At 33.5% G+C, this 10,409-nt stretch overlaps 1 long non-coding RNA gene across 1 annotated transcript; it reads left to right on the top strand.

The window, feature by feature from the left end:
* The first annotated feature begins 336 nt into the window (after window positions 1-336).
* On the top strand, window positions 337-3,233 carry LOC127988544 (uncharacterized). Its single transcript, XR_008161737.1, has 4 exons — window positions 337-923; window positions 1,067-1,101; window positions 1,847-1,881; window positions 2,303-3,233. It is a non-coding gene; the product is annotated as an uncharacterized LOC127988544 (long non-coding RNA).
* Window positions 3,234-10,409: the final 7,176 nt, after the last annotated feature.

Below are 10,409 nucleotides of genomic sequence, written 5' to 3'. Positions count from 1 at the left end.
CCGCGGCCTGCGAGAGTTGAAGCGGCACCGCGTCCTCAGTAGTTTCTCTTGCCCGATTACCCTCCACATCGACCGCCACTTCCTCCCCAGCCGGCACATGACCGACCTTCAACGTTGAAATATGGTTGAAATAAGGTCAGTTGTGGTTTCAACGTTGAAACAACGTTGATTCAACGTTTAAAGCTGAATGGTTGAAAAACATCCAGCACATGACCAACTTTCAAAGTTGAAATATGGTTGAAATAAGGTCAGTTGTGGTTTCAACGTTGAAACAACGTTGATTCAACGTTTAAAGATGAACTGTTGAAAAACTTCCAGCACGTGACCAACTTTCAACATTGAAATATGGTTGAAATAAGGTCAGTTGTTTTAATGAAACAACGTTAAAAATGTTTAATGCTAAATGGTAGAAAAAGGTTAACAAGCTTTTAAATTATTTATATTAAATTATTTAAATTAATTATTATTTTAATAGCATTTAAAAATATTTTAGTCATGATACCTATTCTAAAATCTAAAGGTATATGTTAAATATTATCATCATTAACAACAATAAAACTATACATTTCGCTGCTTTATCACACTGAAACAACTCCCATTGGTAGTTTTGTTTTATTACTTCTATCATGATTGGTTAATCTGGCTGTCATTCAGGAAACTGGACAATGAATCGGTTCGCGCTTTTCTACATTTAAAAATATGACCGTTATTGTCGTCTTTCTGTGAGTGAGGCGGCTAACTGTGAGCTGCTGCTCGTTATAATTTACTGCTCGGTCGGTCCCGAATTATTTCATATTTGCCTGTACATTTTTTATTTATTTTGAGCGAATTTGAGTCGTGACATGTCAATGGAGAACAAAAACTGTGAACACAAGAAGGGTCAGGTGTTCTGCGAGGTCCTGAAAACATCCTGGCAAAATGAGGTAAGAAAATCGCTAACTTTATCTTTATTATCTTTTGAAAATAGTAAAGTATTACCAGAGTTTACAAATGGGTAGTTTAAAGGACATGTAACCTGCAGATAAATAAATACCCGTGTGTCTATTTTTGCATTGCTTTATCACAGATGATCAAGTTAGATGCTCACCTAATGTGTTGCTGGTAAGTTATGTGTTAATGTCTGTCTTTTAGAGATTTTCCCATATTTTCCTGATATGAATCCCATGCATTAGGTGTGTTATATATGTTTGTATTCTTATAATAGTTTCAAAGTGTTTTCTGCAACATATAAGTGCAAATGTCGGTATCTAAATAATATAATTTTAATGAATTAATGAGAAAAAAAAAAAAAGGATTGTTTAAAGCCATGGTTCTCAAAGTGTCAGGCCCCCTCTAGTTGTTATGCAGGTGAATCACTAAATTAAACTAATTAATGTTAATATATTTTAACTTAATCTTTGAGTAAGTTTTTTTTTTTTTTGCACATTTAAGTATGTTAGAGTGAAAGTACAGTACAGTTTTGTAACTTTTGTTACATAATTACATTTAAAATTACATTTTAATTTAAACTTTTTTTTTTCATTTACCTGTGTATGTAAGCACAGTTGTAGTGTTAATGTTCAAACTGTTTTTACCATGGTAAAATGTCTGACAACAATTAATATTCTTATTAGAATAAAACTGCCTCATTTTTTAACTGTAGACCTGTAGCTGAATAGTTTGGCCTACTACGCTGCTGAAATGTAATGTTGGTCATTATGGTGCAACTTAATATTTAATAACAAATATTTTCTGAAGTGGTACTTGATATAAAAGTTTGAGAACCAGTGGTTTAAAGAAATGGTATAAAATGAAATCCTGCTTTTTAAGAACTTTTCAGTAAACCATTTCTTCTTTCCCCTTGTAGAGTCATCGAGGATCCAGCTTGTTCTTGAAACATTGGTAAGAAATTGTTCATCTGCTACATTGCACTGTCACTTCTGCTAGAGATGCTTTGACCTTTTGTGATAGGTTTTGATTGTACTTAGTTTAATAAAAATGTACTGAATTAGATTTTACTTGTTTTACTACACTGTAATGTTAGTGTTCTGATTAAAACAGTGTAACTGGGGGCTCTGAAAACACTGCTTGTGAATAATTTGTTAATATTGTACATTTTCATCTGAATACATTAATTAAGTTTTTAATGAATAGTGTTGTCCGCTTTGTTTCCAACATCACTGTTACTGAACTGTAAAGTGAAAATATTGTGTGATTTATTTTGCATTCAGTTTTCAGTTAAATATATTTCACAATATCAAAGTTATTGTCAAACATTGTGGACATACCTAAACAAACTGGTTAAATCTTATGTTCCCTCCAGAAGTTTGCCCTCTGCAAGTGAACGACGCCTTGTGGTGCCATCCCAAAGAGGTTCATAATCACTCTCACGGACCTTTTCCTGGACTGTGTCCAGCTGGTGGAATCACCTCCCAATCTCAATCCAAACTGCTGAGTCTTTACTCATTTTCAAGAAACATTTTAAGACTCATCTTTTTCACCAGAACTTAACCAACTAATGCTAGCACTTTTCCTTCTTTTCTTGTCTTTCATATATATATATAAAAAAAAAAAAAAAAAACCTGGCTATGTGTTCTGTACTAGACTAACTGAGACTTGTCTTAGCACTTGTATCCTGTTGTTGTTCGCTTGTAAACCTGACTGCTTCTGTTGTTCTCATTTGTAAGTCGCTTTGGATAAAATCGTCTGTTAAATGATGAAATGTAAATGTTTATACAGGACGGTACAGAAAGTGCACAAGTGGGAGAGAGTGGAGGGGACGGCGTCAGAAAGGACCTAGCGCTGGGACACTTTCAAGGATCACCCGAAGCACAACAACATTGTATACACTAAGGCCTGTGGTTCTAACATTTTAGAGTGCCCTGCGGTAGAAATCTCATTCTGCATTCCCCACGGTAAAGAAGACAAAGTCCGGGGGGGTTCCCATTAGAAATCAACTGGTGGAAGGTTCCCTTCTCGAACTGTTCAACACATTTTCACTGCACAAATGTACACAAATCTTGTAATGAGACACATTACTAAAACATGTTTTTGACAGAAACTGTAGGTTTCCACCAAAATAAAAGATCCACTGGTTTCAGTCATAAAGGTACAAGGGTTTGTCTTGTAAGTGCTGCAAGAAAATATGCATTTATGTGCCAAATTATTTTACAAAAACCTTTAAATATTATTGTATTTGGATTGTTCTTCTACCTGTTTTTAGCATTACCTCCATGCATACTCTGCATAATAAAGTGTGGGATTATTTTCATCTGTTTTATACAGTATGTTTCCAAAATTAAACTGCTGTTTGACAATTTTGAGCATGTGGTAGTTTATTGAAGTTGTTTGTAAAGCCATTGCTGCCAGTCATTAGATTTTTAGCCTTGCATGTACATTGTTGATCTAAATGCCAACTAGGATCTAGGTGTATTTATACACGGTGCAAGGTACGACGGGGAAACAACGTCGTGTTATCAACGCTGATTAACTTTTCAAAATCAACACCTCATTCAGCTTTCATCCCAGGTCTGCAGCACGACCCTAATTCACCCGTAATGCAGGTAAAACGGTGAAACAGCGTCGCGATTTCAACGGTGAATCCACGTCGTGATTTCAACGTTGATCCAATTTGCAAAATCGAAAGGTTATTCAACGTTGATTCAACATCGGGATTTCAACGGTGAATCAGCGTCGTGATTTCAACCGTACATCAACGTCACGATTTCAACGGTGAATCAACGTCGTGATTTCAACGTTGATCCAATTTGCAAAATCGAAAGGTTTTTCAACGTTGATTCAACCATGGTACCTGACGTTGTTTCAACGTTGAATCAACGTTGAAATGCCGGCTGGGTCATTAACAGCATTACGATTTGGGCAAGTCTGTCTGAAATGCCCTAAATCGCCGCAAATAAAACATTTTATAGATTCTGAACTGATAAAGATGGTGTAATCTTTATTCTCAATTGTTAATTTCACCGACAAATTTAGAGGCTCACTCTGAGCGTTCAGAATCATGAAAACTTGACGCCGGAAGGACACTATGCTTTAATTCCGGATTTTTACATCCAAGCGAAATCAACTTAATTGGACTTACTAACTTAACGAATCTCTTTAATATTTCCTCCAACTTTTCATTTTTAACATACGGAGGCACGTTCGACAAAATTATCTTTTTTGATGGGCTTGACAGAGGCAAAATGGGCACAAACGTATCCCTGATTATTAATCCATTCTCAACCAACCCATCTGCCATTTGGCTTTCACTTAGAAAAATTACTATAGCCTTATTACGAGAAGCGGACCTGATTTTAACGCTGCCAACTACCGCACCCACGGCAATCAAACAATCTTCCACTGATACCGACGCATCAGGCATGCATTTACAGCCATCCCTGATTGTCAGACGCAAGAAATCACCCGCGTTTGTCTCCATCCTGCACTCGCTGACCGAAGTCAGCTTAAACAACTCTACCACCAAAAACAAAACAAATTAAGGGAAAAAAAAAAACAAATAAAGAAAAGAAATTTTCCACTCAAACTCAGAGTCACTCACACCCACGCCAAACTCCGTCCGTCCACTCGCTCCCAGCATGCAACGCGCGCGCGCACACACACACACACACACACACACACACAGAGAGAGAGAGAGAGAGAGAGAGAGAGACAGAGAGCTTCATAAAGAGCTGCTGGACACTGAAAGTTGTTGTAGGAGCTGGAGCGCGACTTTTACATGACCTCTTTCCACCACCGGCGAATTTCAAATGAATATCACAATGAAAACTAACTTTATAATGCTGCAGAGTCCATCTGAATGATCTGAACATCAAACTTGTTGAACAGGACAAACAGTGTCCAGTATCGATTTGAAAATAAAACGATTATTCATAAACGATCAACTACTTTATGAGATGGGAGAAAACCTTACCTGTACATGTCTGGAAGTCATCTAAAATCCATATCTTTTTAGCAAAACATTTTGAACATCTGGGAGAGTTTAAAACACAAACAATTCAAAACGCAAATAGCAAACATATTAAAATAAATCCACAATGCATTTAGGCGACAGTTTATGTATAATATCTCCTGTTGCCAATAGGGGCGCTAATTTAGAGAACGCTCGTATGCGTGGTATTTGAGGATAGTGACAAACGACCTATACGGTCGTGTGAGTTGGAGGACTTGTTGGTTTTCCAGCTCCTGTTCCTGTTCCTGTCTTTATGAGACACTCTCCACAGTATTCATCATCATCAGAAAGGTCATCAAAATGTCTGTTGCTGTGTTTAGTGTTCAATGTGAGTCATGTGCAAACGCTGTATTCTCCTACTGAACTCAGACACTAATGTCACTTTGCACATTCACATTTATACAAAGCATCCGCTCTTACGTTACTTTTTTGTCCCCCTTTGTAAAGAATAGTGCCTTGCTAACCGACTGCGATCACTATTATTAAAATGCTAGATGAGTATATGGCTCTGTATGTCTCTTTTATTAACATCTGTAATCTCTCTCAATGTGATAGCCTAAAAATTCTTAAGAGTTGCTATGCAAGATCAGATATGAAAAAAATGTTTATGCAGCATATTTCGTATAGTCTTTTATTATTATTTTTTTCATGCTGTCATATAGCCTAATTACATTTTTGGGCTTCATTTCTGACCACTGGAAAAATGAACTTTAATTTACAGCGATATTGTTGACTTGATGTCAAATTATTTCACAGATACTATTTAAACTTAACTGAGCCTTTACCTGTCATTTTGCATTATTGACACAATTGTTTTCTTAATGAATGTTGTTCAGTTGCACTTATTTTTGTTTAAAGCGCTATATAAATAAAGGTGACTTGACTTGACTTCATCTGTGCTCACTGTTGATTTAAAATCTGTAGTAGTCACAATAATTACAAGTTAAAATCAATCCATGAACAGTTCTGCATTTTCAGTTTGCTGCATGACTAATTCAATTTAATATAAAATGTGTTAAAAACTATTTATTTCAGCATGGTGTCTTTATGTAGCATCCACATGAGCACCAAACAAGAACTGAGAATTCAAGCACTGAGAGAAGCAGATCTATCACAAGATCTATGGCTAACATTATTAAAATTAATAACAACTAAATCACTTTTTATGCAGAAAATACTACAAACACCACCAGGTCATTTAAAAGAAGAACTACAGTATAGTTGATAATATGTATATTTTATAATATAATTTTAAAAAGAAGAACGACCTAAATGTATCATGGATGTGGTTTTCCATTAAAACACCCATCCGAGAAGTTTCAGAATGAAGCGTTTAAATGTGAAACCAGAAGATGAAAAAAGAAGTGAGCAGTGTAAATGCATGATCTTCAGTTTATATTTGACTCTCGTGTTGAGCCCCACTGGTTTCCTGACTTCTGCTGATCTACATGTTTGATCTGATCAAGTATCTTCATTGTGTTCAACTGAGAAAATCCTTGTTTGGTTCAGTCACGGTTTCTCTGCTTTCCACAAATCACAATCAAACTCCACAGACCGACAAAAACTACTGATATGAGTTACTGAAAAGTAACAACAATCTGAAGAGTGTTACACTACACGAATAAGAAATGTATTTCTGTGCAAATAAAGTAACAAAAAAATGAATTTACACAATACTGTACTAAGTGTTCTACAACTATAGTGTATAATGTACTAAAATACACTACAGTTTACTGTAGTAAAAACGTAAATTACATTATTTATTACAGTTTGTCAGTTCGCTATAGTTAATACTACACTCATTCATCAACTATGTGTTGTAAATATTATAATATATACAGTAAAATACACTTTACTATAGTATGGTTCGAAAACACTATAGTATTTACTATAAATTACTATAGTATTTTTTTATTTAATTTCTCGTAAAGACCCTGCTGAAGCGCCAACTAGTGACCGAACACGAAAAAACAAGTGTCAATGGACTTCAAACTGTTACCAATACATTTTTATTGCTATATGCTATAGCCCATATATTCATAGCCTGATCCTTTCATCTTAATCATACTCACAGCCTGATCCTGTTTTGATTTAGATCTTGATTTGATCTGATGCTGATCGAGAAGCTTAATTTCCTCATAGAACTTAGATTTAATGCTTTTAATGTAATAGTGATACTTTTTTTGTTTTGTTTTAAGAATAGATATTGGTTTTCATGGTTCATGTGTATTGTTTGTGTATTCTTTTCTGGTTAGCATGGTCTGCTGAAGATAATAATAAAAAATACATATATATATATATATATATATATATATATATATATATATATATATATATATATATATATATATAGTAGCTTTTTTTTACTAGTGACTGAATTCAGTATTATGTAGAGTAAAGTGTTTCTGCTAATGCAGATGACATTTTACTGCCCCTCGTGATTGAATATGAAAACACTTTTTTTTTTAACCACAGTCTCAATGGCTAAATGGTGTTTATTAATAATCTCTTAGCTTTTTTTCAGTATTTGTAACTAAAATGATCAATATATATATATATATATTAAAATTATAGTAATTTTATATATATATATATATATATATAGTGAGACAGTAGGCCCACTGTGGGACCTCATGATTCTAATCCTGATTAATTATTTGTCTGTTTTACTTAATGACATAACATCAGGCTGGATTTGATTCAAATTCATGTTTTTCAACTTGCCTGAAGTGGCACATTATCATTTTATCATTGTCATCATCAAATTAATATTCTGAAGTCACCTTACATCCAACTTCCTGTATTCAGATTCAATGCACCAGATCAGAGGTCACTTAGTGATTCATCTTATAACCACTAGATGGAGTTAATCTGTTTTTCATATGTATCAGGATAATTCATGGGCATTATCCTTTACATATCAGTTGTATCTGCTAAGATTCAGTCTACTCTGGTTAGGAAGCACTGAAATAGTCCCCCACTGGTAACCCCAAACTTGTTTCGTTTTACGAAACAAAGTTTTTTAATGAGATTTTTTTTACATGCATGTTTGACCCTTTGACCTTTAATCTAAATCATACACAGTGACATTAAGGGTAACAAACACAACTGTGTTCTATGGTCATTAAAAGCTACTTTATATAGCAACACAATATGACTGTAATATACATTAGGTCTGTACAGTATGTCATTGTTCTCTACAGAAAATAAAAATCACTGTGTCAGCGGCGTTCTATCTGTTTGTGCTTGTGGAGTCTGACTGGTAAGTCTTTACTATGGCTTCATTTAGATTCAGTCATTTAGCAGATGCTTTTATCCAAAGCGACTTACAAATGATGACAATAGAAGCATTCAAAATCAAAAAAAGAGCATTTGTGTTAATATCAACATTTCAAAATCAGCATTTATGTTTATTTGGTCAATTATCCATGTAGCCTACGCAATGTTCTGATATATTCATTATTTTCATCATTCATTTTGCATCTAATATTTATTTAATAGTTTTGTCAGACTAAAATACTCAAGTAGACTAGCTACTTCTGTGTTTTCCCTCTCAGCATGAAAGGTTTAGGTTATAGTGAATTATTGGATTATCTATTAAAATAAGTGCAAGGTTTAAAAAATATTTTGTTCTAACAAATGATTAGTAGTTATAATCTATGTTCCCTCAAATTGTTCTCTATTGGAAAACTACACTATGAGTAAACTCTTATACATTTGGCACCTGAAACACAACAACAGTGTGTTCAACGAAAGTTGAGGTTCAAGAGCCCAACTGAAGCAAACACTGATCTCCATGATGGTGATCAAAATAAAATTAAATAAGACATCGACATCTTCTTTCTTAATACACACTTCTGTAGAAAAAATTAAAAATAAAACAGCATTAGCAGCTTCACTTGTTACAAACCAGATTTCCTTTCATAAATAGTTTCTGAGGATGAACAGAGGTTTAGCTCTTGTTAATGTTGATTTACTCTATTCCAACTAAAATTAAAATTAAAATAATTTTGACACTACAAAAAAAAACAAAACAAAACCGGAAATACAACTTAACCGATTCAGTGCAAAAAGATAAAGTTAAATGTACTGTTATTAAAGATAAACATCGTACTCTTATTATTTTTTTATTTTAGGTTTATGAGAAAAAAAAAAGAAAAAAAAAACTTTGTAGCAGTTTACACAAGTAATAGAGCTCCTGGAGACATAATTCTTTTACAGAATTATTTAAGATAATAAGCAAAACAGTATTTAGGAGTGGGCAATATATCGTCCCCTTGGAATTATAAGGTTCTATCCCATATTCTTATTCAGTGACAACTTATTTATATGTGATAGATTTTTTAATGTTCTGTACATTTTGGGACTTTTTATTGAAATAAACAACAAAGTTGTATCTATACAGTCGAATGGAATGCAAAAAACTTGGAATTGGAATTCTTATCTGACTCCATTATTACCTTGAATTTCTATTGAAATTCAAATTGGTTGTTTGTCCATTTTTAATTGTTTTTAATCTAACATTTGCTTATTCTAGTTAACATTTTACTTTATATTTTCTCATTCGTTTGGAATCTAAAAATGTGTCTCCAATTGGCTATTTTATGTGGACCTCATGATAACAAACTCGAACAAAAATGATTTCAGTCATCATCACTATGATAGACATTGAAGTCTTGTAAAGAGAGTTCAGTGAGGAACCAGGGGTGTATTCCAGAAAGCAGGATTAATTTACCGTGAACTAAACCCTGAACTCTCGGTTGATTAACCCCAAACCTTGCTTACTCGAGGTATGTGGTTCCAAAAATGTGTCCCTGAGTAAATTCATTCAACTCAGAGTATGTTCCTGGTAAAGACTCAAGACATTCTCAACAGAGTGACGAATCGACGAGTCACTATAGAAACGGACGCTAAGAAAAAGCGTGCCAAGCTGTTTCTTTCTTCTTCTTTTGTTCATTAGTTGTTTACATGCTTAGTGCATATCGCCACCTAACTGATGGCTGCACAATCATTTAATTTTTTTTTTCCATTTAATCTTTAATCCTTAAAAATGTGAATTATATTGTTTGTTTTATGCCAATTATATATTAAGTAATATCAGAAATGTTTTTTTGATTTAGAATTTAGAGATTATAGAAAATGCCACTCCATGTGTGAGATAATATAACATGTAATAATTAAAATATATAAATATAAGTATATGCCAATAAAATATAAGTATATGCCAATAAAATAAATAATCATATTAGAATAATATATTACCATATTTATTACTTATATTAGCGCTTGCTCATTAACATATTATATATATATATATATATATATATATATATATATATATATATATATATAATATATTACATATTGTAATATTATATAATGTTGTGCGGTATCTGTCACGTTCACTGAAGGCTTGCTGAAGTGAACTAACCCTGGAACAGAAGCTGCTCCGGAGCAGGTT

Source organism: Carassius gibelio, chromosome B22 (assembly GCF_023724105.1).
Source record: "Carassius gibelio isolate Cgi1373 ecotype wild population from Czech Republic chromosome B22, carGib1.2-hapl.c, whole genome shotgun sequence".
Lineage (NCBI taxonomy): Eukaryota > Metazoa > Chordata > Actinopteri > Cypriniformes > Cyprinidae > Carassius > Carassius gibelio.
Note: the sequence above shows the minus strand (reverse complement) of the source record. Positions and strands in the feature narration are given on the sequence as shown.